Raw genomic sequence first — 15,388 nt, 5'->3', positions numbered from 1 at the left:
ACTTGCCTTTCCTCTTGGAAGCAAGCTGAAAATCCAGAAAGGAGTTGCCTGCACTGCATCAACATGGAAACAGGAAAACTCACTTTCCTTGTTGGAAGTGAGTGAAACTCCAGAAAAGGAATTGTACAGCAAGATAAATCTTAGATCTCAACCATATTTGGGGAGATCAGGGATTCTCTGGAGAGGAAAGCTCTGCACCTCAGCAAATTGTCCCATTGGTTTGAGCAATAAAGATAGTTCAAGCTGGTACCAAGCATTGATAGATTTGTGAAAGGTCAGGGCCACCTCCATTCAGAGTTCCCTATGTTGGTCACCAATCTGTAAACCAAAATGTATCTGAGACAGATGTCAATCAATTTAGAAGTTTACTTTGCCAAGGTTAAGGACATAACTGGAACAAATAAACATGGAATCACAGGAAGTCTGTGGTCTGTGCCTTTCTTCAAAGATGATTTCGAGGGCTTCAGTATTTAAAGACGAAAAGTGGGCTGGAGGGGAAAGAGGGAGTGTGTGATAGTCCATATGCTGCAAGAGAAAAGAAGCAGGTAGGGGAATAGTTAATTGTGTATTTGTCTTGTGGTCAGTAAATCAGCACTTTACGTAAGATATGGTGAACACAGAGTGGCTACCTATGGAGAAGTTTAACCTTTTGTCTGTAGCTATTGGCTTAGGAACAACAGGAAAGGCAGCTTCTTCCATGACTCAGCTTTCAGCTTATATATATTTTTTGTTTTGGCATAGTAAATTGGGCCCCACGTTTTATTTTTTTTCACAGTGGAAAAGAACTCCTCTACACTTTGGTAGGCTGAGGCGGGTGGATCATCTGAGGTTGGGTGTTCGAGACCAGCCTGGCCAATATGGTGAAACCCAGTCTCTACTAAAAGTACAAAAAATTAGCTGGGCATGGTGGTGGCACCTGTAATCCCAGCTACTTGGGAGACTGAGGTGGGAGAATCGCTTGAACCCTGAAGGCAGAGGTTGCAGAGAGCCAAGATTGTCCCACTGCACTCTAGCCTGGGCATGACAGAGCGAGACTCTGTCTAAAAGCAAAAAACAAAAACCCTCTAGAAGGTGGAGCTAAGAACACAGGAAACAATGTGCTAGGGGTGGAGGTTAGGGGTACCATGGATCAGAATTGAGGCCTAATCAAGGAACATTCCCACCTGGTTGAGAGAACCCTTGCAATGTCTGCTGGACAGGATCCAAGAGTGCCACAGACTAATGATGGCTGTCTGTGCCTCATTATTTCCTTTTAGGAATGGGAGTGCTTATTGTAAGTATCCTGGAAGAATTCCCTTAGCATAATTAAGAATGTGAGTTAATCAAGATTCATACCTCAATAGACAGTCACATCACCTTTACATGACAATGGGCCAAGGCAACACCTACAAACAGGGTCTACATATTACTCAAACCCAAAGAATTTTGAGGTCTGCTTCAAAACACCAAAAAAAGAGAATTATATTAAAGATGGCCATGACAGTTACAACTGGGATCATGTTCTTTTATTTATTTATTTATTTTTTTGAGACGGAGTCTCGCTCTGTTGCCCAGGCTGGAGTGCAGTGGCCGGATCTCAGCTCACGGCAAGCTCCGCCTCCCGGGTTTACGCCATTCTCCTGCCTCAGCCTCCCGAGCAGCTGGGACTGCATTAGCTGGGACTACGGGCGGCCGCCACCTCGCCCAGCTAGTTTTTTGTATTTTTTTAGTAGAGACGGGGTTTCACCGTGTTAGCCAGGATGGTCTTGATCTCCTGATCTCATGATCCGCCCGTCTCGGCCTCCCAAAGTGCTGGGATTACAGGCTTGAGCCACCGCGCCCTGCTATGTTCTTTTATTTTTCATATTACAAAAGTAATGCATGAATGCATGCTTATTTTTTTAAAAATTAGGAAAACATCATTGTACACAGAGTAAACAGTGAAAATATCCTTTATTGCAGTCCACAATCTCCTCCTTACAAAACCCCGCTTATCTCCCCACAGATAGCCACTAAAATTGTTTAGCAGAACTGATGAACTATGATATAACTCTTAATGTGAGATAGGAAAAACATAACGAAAATGGTTTTATAAGTATTATATATACATGTGTAGTTAGGAAAGCGCTAGAAGGAATCAAATATTAATCATGGCATTCACTGAATTGTGGGATTATGGTGTTATTTGCTTTCTTCCTGATGCTTTTCTAAGTTTTCTAATTTTCTGTATAAAAATACTAGTTTTATATTTATGTAGAGCAGGATTTATGTCCAATTCAATTGAAGGAGTTTCAAGTCATTGCAGTAAAAAGTTTTATAGAAGTCGGGTGCAAAGAAGAGTAATGAGGTAGACCTAAAAGACAGTCAATACAGGAAGAATTTACAAGTAATTCAATAAATACCTATTCAGTGCCAACGTTGTTTTAGGAGTTAAGAAGAAAATGGTGATTAAGACAGGTAAGATCCCTCTTCTCGTGGACATAAATATATCACAAAGGAGGCAGATTATGAATAATATATCAATAAGATAACTCAGGCAATATCTAGTGCTATGAAGAAACTAAAGAAGGGTATGGTAATAGCACATCCTGTCGGGGAGCAACATCCGCGAGACAGGGCAGTCAAAGAAGGCCTCTCTGGGGCCTTCGGCGCTGAGACTTGGATGGGAAGGACCAACCTACTCAATGCTCTGCAGCCAGAGCATTTCAGGCAGAAGAAACAGCAGTTGCAAAAACCAAGGCAGGTATAGGCTTGGTTGATTCAGGGAGTGGGTGGACTCAGCTGGTACAAATCTGTGAAGGCAAGTCCTGATGGTAATGTGAACCTCTAGAATGGATGGTAGTTACACACATTGAAATGTCTGCACTTTTGGCAGGGATTTTCTTGAGAGGAAAAAGTATGACCTATAAAATATTATTGACAATGTTTTCAAATGTGGCAAGAGTAACTGCAGTGCTAAAATAGTATTAAAACCACACAGAAGCCGGGCACGGTGGCTCACGCCTGTAATCCCGGTATTTTGGGAGGCTGATGTGAGTGATGTGAGTGGATCACCTGATATCAGGAGTTCGACACCAGCCTGGCTAACATGGTGAAATGCCATCTCTACTAAAAATACAAAATTAGTCAGGCATGGTGGCACATGGTTGTAGTCCCAGCTATTTGGGAGGCTGAGGCAGGAGAATCGCTTGATACCAGGAGGTGAAGGTTGCAGTGGGCAGAGATCATGCCACTGCTCTCCAGCTTGGGCAACAGAGCAAGACTCTGTCTCAAAAACAAAAACCAACCCAAACCAAACCAAACAAACAAAACAAAACAAAAAACCCACACAGAAAGCCTATATGAGTATAAAAGTCAGTTTTCTCTTTTCCTTTCATCGTTTGCTCATAATCTAAATGTAGATTCAGTGTCATGAACAACTAAGACACTTATAGTTAGTTACCTTTTTTTATTTTTATTTTTTGAGACAGGGCCTCTCTCTGTCATCCAGGTTTGAGTGGAGTGGTGTGATCACGACTCACTGCAACCTCAATATCCCCAGTCCAAGCCATTTTCCTGCCTAAGCCTCCCAAGTAGCTGGGACTACAGGTACACACCACCACACCCGGCTTTTTTTTTTTTTTTAAATTTATTTGTAGTAGAGATGAGGTGTTGATATGTTGCCTAAGCTGGTCTTGAACTCCTGAGCTCAAGGGATCCTCCTGTCTAGGCCTCCCAAAGTGCTGGGATTACAGGTGTGAGCCACTACACCTGGCCATAGTTAGTTAAACAATTTCAACATGAGATCTCAAAGAGCCCTTTTCTTCACCATGGCTGATTAAGCTCTATAAAAGTAATGTACCATGTCAGCATTGAGTTCTAGGCAGCAGATGCTGATTCAGGGAGCAGTAATAGTCTAAGACTTGCGTTGAATCAGAGATCTTAGCATACAGGCCATGTTGTAAGTGTGTTTGTTGGCGGTGGGATGAGGTGGGGTGTGTGTGTGGCCATGAATCTGGAAGGCTACAACAGTTGGTCTGGACATACAACTAGAATGATCAAATGTGGAGCTAGAGCTGCCTAGGTACCTCTGCTTCAAAGGATCCAGCTTCGTTTTTAAAACAAGAGTAGGCTGTGCTTCAGTGGCCTCTTTTATGGAAGGTGGAGACCATGAGGGGCCTTGAAACTACAGTTCTGATCCTTCAGAAACTCCCCACCAAGGACTGGGTCCTGGTGGCAGCAGCAGACTCAGAGCGTGGCTGGCTTAGCTGAGAGAGGATGAATCATTTTAGGAAGATGGTGAGTCAACTTGATGAAACAGAGATGTTTAGTTTAAAGATAAGGGGGATCCTGACTTTTTGTGAAGTTTATTTATGAGCGGAACATTACCGAGATGTTTGAATTTCTTCATTTTTGTAAATTATATTTCACTTTTTTGGTGTTTTAAGTTTTTAGTTATTTTAAAATTAATACACATTTGTACATGGAAGAGGTGAAACTTTGATAGATGCATGTGGTGTGATTTAATGTGATTAAATCAAGGTATTTAGGATACCCATTGCCTAGAACATTGATCATTTCTTATTGATCTTTTATTGCCTTGGTTTATAGAAACAAATGTATTGTCACAGACAGAATAGAATCAATTGGAAAGTGTGCTGGTTTTTCTTTTATTAACCACAGCTATGTGGATTCTGGTGCCAGGCACTACTAGTCACTTTTGGCAGTACCTGAATTTTAGGGCACATCTCTGGTTGAGATGAATAGTCTTTGATTAGCTTTGCGTTCCTAAATATATAATAGAAAAGGCAAATGTCAGTCTGACACAGGTGACAGCAATTGCTGAAATGGACCCTGGGTTCATTGTAAGACCAGATGGTTTAGGAGACAGAGATTTAGATGGCAAAGTCTGCCATATTGGGTAGAACAGATAAAACCTTCTTAAAGGAAGAGCCAAAATCTTGATGGACTATTAAACAACAATCTGTCTTGATGAGCAGGCATCAATAACCTGTCAGCTCTGGTTACAATAACAATAAGAAGACAGTATAATCTTTAATCAGACGTATCAAGGATAACTTCCAAAAACATGCCTGTAGCTGGAGGGAGATGGATTTTCAGTTCAAGTTACACACACTGAAATGTCTGCATTGATAACATTTCTGACTAATAATTCTGAAATGTCTTGCTTTGTATTTACTTACTGAAGAATTCATATGGGGCAAAGGAACCAAATCTGTAAAACGGAAAGATGGGTTACTAGGAAACAGGACACAAATATACACAAATAGATACTAATGTATGTAACTGAGCAAATAACACCTATAATTTACTTTTTCCAAATAGGTTCATGCCAGTCTCTGAAGAAGTTCATGCTGCTGACTCTGGGGAGTAACATTTTTTCCTCATCTCATATTGCCAGTAACTGCAGCAATGTGGGGTAGGGAGAAGATGTCTCTATGACCTGCTCCTTCAGAAGCTCTGTGCTTCATCAATAGTCAACTGATAAACACTTTCCAGTGCCCAAAGCCAAAGGATTGTGATTGTTCTTTATGTCACTTATTTCTTTATAGCTTTCCTTGTGTGGCTTATTTTCCCATCCAATGCTGGAGGATAAAGGATGGAGGAACTACAGTTCTTTGGGAAAATTCCGATGTTCGGATCCAGCAGTGAACTCTATGAATAATTATCTCAGTGTTGCAAGGTCCTCTAGTAGAAAGAGAAGGAATATTTCTGCCAGCCTTAGGGTAATTTCTAAGGGAAAAAGAAGGCAATTCAAACTTCCATGAGCTGTGTCTTTATACAACGTAAAATATCTAAGTCATAAATAAAAGTCTTATAAATGCTAAGACTAATGAAAATATCATGCATCAATATGTTCAACACATTTCTCTTGATTGAATAAGGCTTGGAGCATAATATTTCTGTTTTAAAGATTATAGACATTTGTTCTTTCTTTGATCTATTTTATGTCAAATTTTTGTTCAATCACAAATCATAAGATTGTTCTTGGGAGAAAATGTGATATTTTATGATGATTCATTTTATTTTCTATCCCTAGGCACTGTAGAGTAAAAATTTGGAACCACATATATGTATATTTTCTTTTCTTTTCTGTTTTTTTTTTTGAGACAGAGTCTCGCTATGTCACCAGGTTGGAGTGCAGTGGCAGGATCTCGGCTCACTGCAGCCTCTGCTTCTGGTGTTGGAGCAATTCTCCTGCCTCAGCCTCCCGAGTAGCTGGTACTATAGACGCATGCCACTATGCCCAGCTAATTTTTGTACTATTTGTAGAGATGGAGTTTTACCATGTTGGCCAGGATGGTCTTGATCCCTTGACCTTGTGATCTGCCCACCTTGGCCTCCCAAAATACTGGGATTTCAGGTGTGAGCTACCACACCCGGCCTATGTGTATGTTTTCTAGTAAATTTGGGGAGGGTCCAATTGCAGTATGACACCTTCTCTACCCTTCAAAATATGTAACTATACAGATTCACTCTCTGGGTAGGAGCAAGTGTAATACTGATTGCATGTTATAAATATGCTGATTTTGTAGCTTAAAGCGAATGCTTAACTGGCATGCATGCCATGAGACAGGCTTATCACGGAGGCCTATACATAGTAACCACAGGACAGTAGATTGTGGAAAGGAGTTGGGAAGGAAAAGAATAATGGTAAAAACAAACATCCTATTGTTTTATAGATTGTCAAATGCTTTTACATGATTTCACATGCACATCAAACTTACCCTATGAAGTTTTTTTTTTTTTTTTTTTTTTTTTTTGTTAATTCATTTTACAGTTGTGGAAATGAAAGAGAGAGAGATTCTGTGACTTTCCAAGGCCATAGAAGCCGTAGATGGAAGAGCTGGATATCCATCATGGCTTCAGGACTATACTGTTTAGAAAAGCCAGGGGAAGACATACATGGGTTGGTAAGCACTGGAGTTATGTTTATTGAAGTCCCCAGTTTCAATGCGTATAATTGAATAAATATGTTTCAGAATTTTCAGAACAGGAGATCTGGGTGTGGCTTCATCTTCCACAATCCAGGTTTGAGGATGAGATCAGAAAGAATCTTCCTTCTTTATTGACCTGGCAGTCAGAAAAGATGTCACTAGGCCAGAAGTTGAGGAGGAAGAGTTATGGAGAAAGGAAAACTGGAAATGCCTATGAAAGTCATTGTGTTCATCAGAGTGCTCCAACTCCAAAGTATTGACATTTTGGGTGGGATAATATTTTGTGGGGAGCTGTCCTGTGCATTATAGGGTGTTGAGCACCATCCCTAGCCTCTACCTACTAAGTGCCAATAACATTGCACCTCTTCATCCCCAGTTGCATCAGCCAGAAATGTCTCCAGGCATTGCCTAATGTCCCTCAAGGTACAAAACCACCCCGGTTGAGAATCATTGTTTAAGATGAATCAAACTGAATTAAGTAACCAAGACTGTATGCTTCAAGTTTACCTACTGCACATGGAAATTTTTTTCCTCCTCACATTGTTGTAATGTATTTTTTAAAGCAATGAGATAAATTTACCAAATATATGCTTATTGGACAACTTTCTACAGATGGATAGCATTAGGGAAAATAAGAAGGGCCATTATGGTCTTAAGGAAAAAGACTTTGGAGGAAAATTCCAAATTCTTGAGATACTGGCAGTAGAATATTACCCAAGGCAGAAACTTTCTCAAATGAGGCTGTTGGTAGGCATATAAAATGGTGCAATCGGTTTGGAAGTCCGTTTGGCCTTGACCCTGCTGTCAGGGTCTCCTTCTCTAATGTATGGAAGAGCCTCTACTTCATATCAGTCTCAATGGTACCAATCACAAAAGCCCAGAACACTCATTCCGAAGTTTCTGTTGAGAGAAACTCTCGTAACTGTCCCCTAGAAAAATAAAATTAAAATACCACAAGCAATAGGATTTTGAATCTCTTCTAAGGAGGTCCTGAATAGAGACAACTTAATTTTTAAAGGGCAAGAGGCTTGTAATATTACAGCTTCTGAGTGCAGAAAGGGCACAAGGCTTAATGGAGAAATATAATATACAATTAATGATTTGCTGGTGAAGGAATCCATCAGTGTAAAAATAAGGACACCAAATAAATAAGCCAAACACCTAGTATTTTGTTCATTCTTTTATCCCAACTTCAAAACTACCATGTAGACCTAGAAAGGAATATAATGGGAGATATAAATCCTTGCCTTGAGAGAACTTATCTGCAGGAACTTACTGAATTTTTAACGTGGATTAGAAAATGATATTCAACAAAGAGAAATCATTAACGGCTATTCCAGTGGACATTTGCTTTTAAAATTATTTTGGCTGTCCAGCATGGGAATGCTCATCTTCTGTTTTGGAAATTACCCTTCCAATGAGTCTTGGAAGGAGGCAGACTTGCCTGTAACCATAGAAGAAGAAAATGCCAAATACCAGCTCTTCAGGTGTATCTCCAAGACCTAGCCTTCATCAGTGTGATGGAGCCAGCTGAGAACCTAGCAGTGTTCTTACAGTCCACCAGTGATGTGAGAGCTGGAAGAATCACATTCTGCAGGAGCAGCAGCTGGAGGAGGACTGAGTTCCTTAGGGTAGTTAGCTGTGTGCAGCATCTGGGACTAGGGGCGTTGGCAGAGCAAGGGGACAGAGGGTTCTACCTTGTGATTTTGGGTGTTGTTATCAGTTGCACAATTCCCTGTCCATTTTCCAGTTCTTTCAGTGATTCTGGGAGCCACCCACTATGTTTTTAACAGATTCCATTTTCTGCTTAAGTTAGCTGGAGTTGATTTTTCTTGACTGCAATTAAGAACCCAGAGTGATACAATCATTAGCTTGTAAGAATTACATTAACAGCCTTAGAAGCAGAAAATTTGTTTTCAAAACAAAATTCACTTATTGTATTAGTGATGATAATAGTAATAGCTAATATTTCTTGAGTATGTATTCTGTGCCAGGTGCTGTCCTATAAAATATTCACTGCACTTATTAACTTATTAAATCCTGACAATAATCCTATAAGCAAACTGAGACACAAAGGAGTTCAAGTACACAAATGGTAAAAATATAGACTTAGGCTTTGAATCTGAGCATTTTGACTTTGGGGCCCATACTTTTTTTTTTTTTTTTGAGTTGGGGTCTTTCTCTCTCTGTTGCCCATGCTGGACTGCAGTGGCGTGATCCTAGCTCACTGTAGCCTTGAACTCCTGGGTTCAAGTGATCCTCCCACCTCAGCCTCCTGAGTAGCTAGATAGGACTACAGGTATGAGCCATCATGCCTGGCTAATTTTTATTTTATATTTTATTTTTAGAGATGAAGTCTTTTTGTGTTGCCCAGGCTGGTCCATGCTCTTAACAGTTATCAAGTAAGAATCTGTCTACTTTGCTAAGAAACTTCCTTTTCCATAGCTTAAATTTTTTTTTTCAGATTTTTCAGAAATAGTCTCTATTTCTTCTTTGATAATTTCTAACACAAGACTTTATCTTCCACAGTGAGGAAAAAAGGGGCTACACCGGCATAACTCAGCCAGAGTAGAGTAGGGTCTTCATCCTTTCATTCATCCACTCAGCAAATATTTAATAGCTGCCCATGGTAGTCAGACTCCTAAAATGGGTCCAAATGATCTTCGTTTTCTGGTGTTTATGTTGTTGAATTGTCCTCTCTCCTTGAGTGTGTGCTGGCCTAGAGACTTGTTTCTAATCAGTAGAATGCAGCAAAGGTGACGAGGTATTACTTCCATGATAGTTTATATAAGATTGTAACTCCTCTCTTGCTGTTTCCTTCTTGGCTTGCACACATTGATAAAGCAAGCTGCCACAAAATGAGCTGCTATATTGGAGTGGCAAAGGACTGGTGACAGCTTTCAGCCAACAACCAGCTGGGTGCTGAAGATCTCCTTCCAATAGCCTTTGAAGAACTGACCTCTGCCAACAACCACATGAGCTTGGAAGCAGATCCTTCCCCAGTCGAGCTTTCAGATGAGATCCCAGCCCTGGCCAATACCTCAATTGCTGATCTGTAAGAGACACTGAAGCAGAGCACATGCCCAACTAAGCCATGCCCAGGGCTCCTGACTGCACAGAAACTGTGAGATAAGAATTGTGTGATGTTTTAAGCTGCTACATTTATAGTAATTTGTTATGCAGAAATACATAATGTATGTAATACTTTTTTTTGGTGTGTAGCACTTTTTCTAGATAGACCAGGTCCCTGACCTCATGGAACTTTTGAAAGAAATGAACATGATAACTTCAGGTAGTTATTAGAGCTTTGAGGAGAATAAAACATGGTGATGCTATAGAGCTATTCTGTCTAATGGGGTAGGCCCTACCCATACACAGGGCTATTTAAATTAAAATGAAATAAAATTAGAAATTCAGTTCCTCAGTCACAGTTACTCGGTTTTAAAAACTCAGTAGCCTGGTGGCTACGGTATGGAACAGCACTTTAGAACATTTCCATCAACACAGAAGTTCTACCATGCAGAGCTATTGCAGAGAATGACTTTAGGAATGAGTGACTTCTCTAAAATGAGAAGCCAGGGGCCAGGCACAGTGACTCACACCTGTAATCCAGACACTTTGAGAGGCCGAGGAGGGTGGATCACTTCAGATCGGGAGTTTGAGACCAGCCTAGTCAACATGGTGAAACCCTGTCTCTACCAAAAATACAAAAATTATCTAGGTGTGCTAACGGGCACCTGTAATCCCAGCTACTTGGGAGGCTGTGGCAGGCGAATCACTTGAACCTGGAAGGTGGAGGTTGCAGTGAGCTGAGATCACACCAGTACACTCCAGCCTGTGTGATAGAGTAAGACTCTGTCTCAAAAAAATTTAAAAAAGATGAAAAAAAAATGAGAAGGTAGGTAAGCCTTCTCTGATGGGGAAGTATTTGAGGCAAGACCTAAACGATAAGAAAAAGCCAGACTTTCCAAGCACAGCTGCATTGTAAATTAAAAACAAACAAAATAAAGAAAAAGCCAGACCTGCAAAGATCTGGAGACAGGATGTGCTTGGCAGGGGGAACAAGATGCATGAAGATGTATGGCAAAAACCCTTGGGGTGTATTTGAAGACAGTGTGGTTGGAACTTAGATGACACAGGAGAAAAGACATAGCAGTGAGGCAGGAATGGGAAGCTAAGGGGCCAGGTGGTATAGGTTCTTGTGTCCAGGTTAAGGGTCTTGAGTTGTACTCCATGCACAACGGGAAGTCACTGGAGGTTTTAAGTGCAGGAGTAACGTTATGCGATTTATGTTTATGTTCTCAACAGATCACTTTTTCTGGTATTTGAGTGGATTGTTGGAGGTAACATTCAACAAGCGACTTCTTTTTTGGGAAAATATATTGATCATTTAGGAGACTATTTCAGTAGCCCAGGCTGACCTGGGCAGTGGACATTGAGTTAGAGAAATAGACAGATAAATGATCTATTTTAGATAAGTAACTGGCAAGACTTGATATATTGGATGCAAGAGGACAGGAGAAAGGGAGGAATCAAAGATTATATTTACAATTTTGAGTTGAACAAACGGTTGGATGGCACTAGGAAGAGGAAAGACTGGGAGAAGTACAGGTTTGGAGGGCAAAAGTGAAGGGTTCTTTTCCAGTTGTGTTAAATCTGAGATGCCTTTTAGATACCCAAGTAGTCAGGTAAAGTGGGCCATTAGATATGCACTCAGAGTGCAGTAAAGTCACAGCTGGAGATATAAACTGGGAGTCATTGGGTTACAAATGTCACATAAAGCCACAGGACTGAAGGACATTTGTTGGGGTCCGCGTGTTTCCTAAACAAAGGAATGAACACACAAGACAACACAGGACAAGACATACATGGCGGCTGCGCCGAACGGCACACTCTGCTTTATTTTATACAGCCGTTTGTGGAATGTTACCAAGTCGTGGGGCATGTGTTGCTTCTCTGACCTTTCCTTGACTCGCAAGATCAGTAAACATTGACCAGTTCCCAGAGCCCACTGTTTACAGCTGGCTCCTTTGTCCTTTCTGTTTGCAGAGAAGGACCGTCCTGCTTTGTCTGCAAGAGCAGGGCTTATCGGGAACATCTCGTTTGCGAGCCCGCAGTCCTCTACAGACATTTCCAGGGAAAGCACACAGATGGAAGTGAGTCTGAGGGCTCTGTTGGAAAAGGAGGAAGAAAACAGAAGAACATTATGTATACCACATAATCTCTGTCTCCCTTGAACCTCATTATTCCACAAAGAACTGGGCTAGTAGTAAAAAGATTAACTCCTAGGATGGAGCTCAACTAGGCTTTTGTATAGCGATAGCTGTCTGGTATTTAAAACACAAAACTGGGACTTGGAGGTGGAATAGAAGGGAGGGGAATTAAATTGCAAACCATTTACCATGGAGGCCTAGAAGGTCATGTCTTCAATCCCATCTGTGTCTTTTCACCCCTGATTCCTCAGGTTCTAGCCACAGTGGTCTTTCAGGTGCTCAAATATGCGAATCTTTCTACCTCAGGACCTTTGCACAAACATCTTCCTTTGCCTCCTTTTCTTCCCCTTCCTTGGCCATTTAAACTCTAGTAAGTCTCTCTTGTTTTTCTGTCTCAGAAATTTTTATTGTTTCCTGTATGGTTCTCATTACAATTTATATTCTTTCAATTTCTGACTGTCTCTCCTAATATAATGAGAGTTTTCACAAATGAAGAAATGATTTATGTATTTTTTTAACCTGTTAAAATCCTTTGTGCTCGGGGATAAATATTTGTTAGATGCATAACCTTACTGCCTGTGGATGAATATGGTTGTGTGAGTGAACTTATTCATTGTTAGACACTATAAGTTGTATAAGAGGTTTCATCTTATTTAAGCCTCTCAGTTCTGTGGTATAGATGTTTTTATACCCATTTTACAGATGAAATGATAGGTTGAGTAACTTGGTAAAATTCACACACCAGGTAAGTATTAATAGCAGAGGCAGCATCTGAAGCCAGAGTTAGGTATTCTAAAGTATGTATACCAGAAGAGAAAAGGAATATGGGGGCAGGCTTGAAGAAGCAACTGGAATAATATGCCATACAAAAAGACTCACTGCCACCCAAGTCCAAGGGGATTGCTAATTTAAAGAAATCAGGACAAAGGCAGAGTTTCAAAGGAGCAGTGCTGTGGTGGTGAAGCATGAGATGTGGGGTATATTGTTTAATACAGCGGTTCAAGAACAAGATGGGGAAGAGTGGAAACCCGGCCTTTTCTTGGAAATAGGGCACAAAAGAATCAGACAATCAAGTCAGCACTAGTTCATTGACTGTGGTAACCAGGCCACTTCTTTCTGTCACCTGGGAAAAATAGAGGAACTATGAGCGTTAAGAAATCTGGTAGATAGGCCCGAGATTTTTACGAGGTAGTCATCTTTCATGCATTTATACCATTTATTATCATACATTTGTAAGATTATTTGATTAATGTTTGTCTCTCTATGGATTTCATAAGGGCTACTTATTATTTTTTGCTTTGCTCACTGTTGTATAATAACACCTAGCATACCAGCATGAATAGAGATCAGTAAATATTTTATGAATGAATAACAGACAAATGATAGTAATAATAGGAAACACAGTGCACATATACTATGCTCCCGGCACTGTTTAAACACTTTACACATATTAACTCTGTCCATTCTTACAATAACTCTAGGAGATAGGTGCAATTATTTTCTGTATTTTATAGATGTGGAAACTGAGGCACAGAGAGGTTAAGTCAGTCATCCAAGGTCACACAGCGAGTCAGTGGCAGAGCTGGAATGGAACATTGTTCTGGAGATCATGCTTTTACCATTTTGCTACACCACCTGTGAATAAATGAACACATAAACAGATGGTTGTCCTAAGGGCCACTTGGCATCTCTGCTTTTGGACAGAGACCATTCTAAGACTATTTCAAAGCAAAATTTTTCTTTTAAAGATGAAGATTGCTAATATCCTGTCTGTCTTGTCTTTTATAAGATCTATAAAGGGAACAGTTGGCCTGTAGAGAATTGGATGCATAAGGTAACCAGCTGAAATGCAGCAGGACAGGATAGAGATGGGCAGGAGGGGGACACAGCAAATAACAGCTGACTTTCGAGTAAGGAAATTCCAAGATTAGAACTTAGTACCAGTGTAAAGGCAGAGGAAATGGAAATGGAGCCCCCCTCAGTTGTAAGTCAGACATGTAGAGCTGGGAAGGGCTTTGCAGGAGTAAATGGAATAGCATTTCCTAAACATGCAGGATTTTTTTTTTTTTTTTTTCAGACATAAAGTTAAAAAGGTATGGAATGAGAGAAATTCAGTTTTAAGTTAGCATCATAATGAACACATAGGTACTTTGTTTCTTGGTTATAAAAAAGAAAACTTTGGAATAAAATCTATTTTTTAATTGTTATAATAACTGGCCAGGCAAGGTGGCTCACACCTGTAATTCCAGCACTTTGGGAAGCCAAGGCAGGCGAATCACTTGAAGCCAGGAGTTTGAGACCAGCCTGGCCAACATGGCAAAACCCTGTCTCTAGTAAAAATGCAAAAAATTAGCCAGATGTGGTGGTGCACACCTGTAGTCCCAGCTACCAGGGAGGCTGAAGCAGGAGAATTGCTTGAGCCTGGGAGGCAGAGTTTGCAGTGAGCCAAGGCTGCAGCACTGCGCTCCAGTCTGGGTGACAGAGTGAGACTCTATCTCAAAAAACAGTAAAATAAAATAAGATAAAATGTTATAATAACAGAGTACATGTAACTATATATAGAAATATTATGAAATTGATTGTTAATCTTATTTCAATACTAGACTGTTGTGTTCATTATATGAAAGAATGATCGAGTTTGAGGTCTAATGCTTTTAAAAATTCATTTTCCTTTTTCTATGACTATGCTTCCATTTCCCAATCTATTACTGACACTGTGAATTTTACCCGATGGAGGCCATTTAAAATAATATGATTTAGTCTTCCACCTTACTCTGAAACCTACATTGAAAACAAATATTTCTTAAAAAGCAATTACACATTTATGTGCTTATTACTTGCCACACATATATTATAAAAGTTGATTGCTTTATGTAAGAGAAGTTAATCTGAAATCATTCTTAGCTAAATGTAATGTTCTCTGTACTTGTTAAAACAAGCAAATTAAAATGGCAGGAGCAATATAGTTTAAGCATTTTTATTGTATGCTTGGCAGACTGTGAAAATTAACATTTGGAAATTCTTTCACTCTATTGAGACCTTGTTATTGCCTAGCCATAATAAAGGTAGAAATATGAAAATATTCTAGATTGTTACATTTTATGACTAAAGTACAAAATTGTAGAAATAGAAAGGTAATAATAATAACAATATTTGTAGAGAATTTTGTAAAATATTTTTCACATGTGATATGGTTTGACTGTGTCCCCACCCAAATCTCATCTTGAATTGTAGCTCCCATAATTCCCATGTGTTGTG

At 40.0% G+C, this 15,388-nt stretch overlaps 1 long non-coding RNA gene across 1 annotated transcript; it reads right to left on the bottom strand.

Moving 5' to 3' along the window:
- Positions 1 to 8,066: 8,066 nt before the first annotated feature.
- On the bottom strand, positions 8,067 to 12,023 carry LOC117073714. Its single transcript, XR_004433331.1, has 4 exons — positions 11,717 to 12,023; positions 9,873 to 9,878; positions 9,349 to 9,351; positions 8,067 to 8,078 (listed from the first exon to the last, which is right to left on the bottom strand). It is a non-coding gene; the product is annotated as an uncharacterized LOC117073714 (long non-coding RNA).
- Positions 12,024 to 15,388: the final 3,365 nt, after the last annotated feature.

This window comes from Trachypithecus francoisi, unplaced genomic scaffold (assembly GCF_009764315.1).
Source record: "Trachypithecus francoisi isolate TF-2019V2 unplaced genomic scaffold, Tfra_2.0 Lachesis_group4, whole genome shotgun sequence".
In the NCBI taxonomy this organism is placed as follows: domain Eukaryota; kingdom Metazoa; phylum Chordata; class Mammalia; order Primates; family Cercopithecidae; genus Trachypithecus; species Trachypithecus francoisi.
The sequence above is the reverse complement of the archived record's forward strand: the minus strand, read 5'-3'. Positions and strand labels throughout refer to the sequence as shown.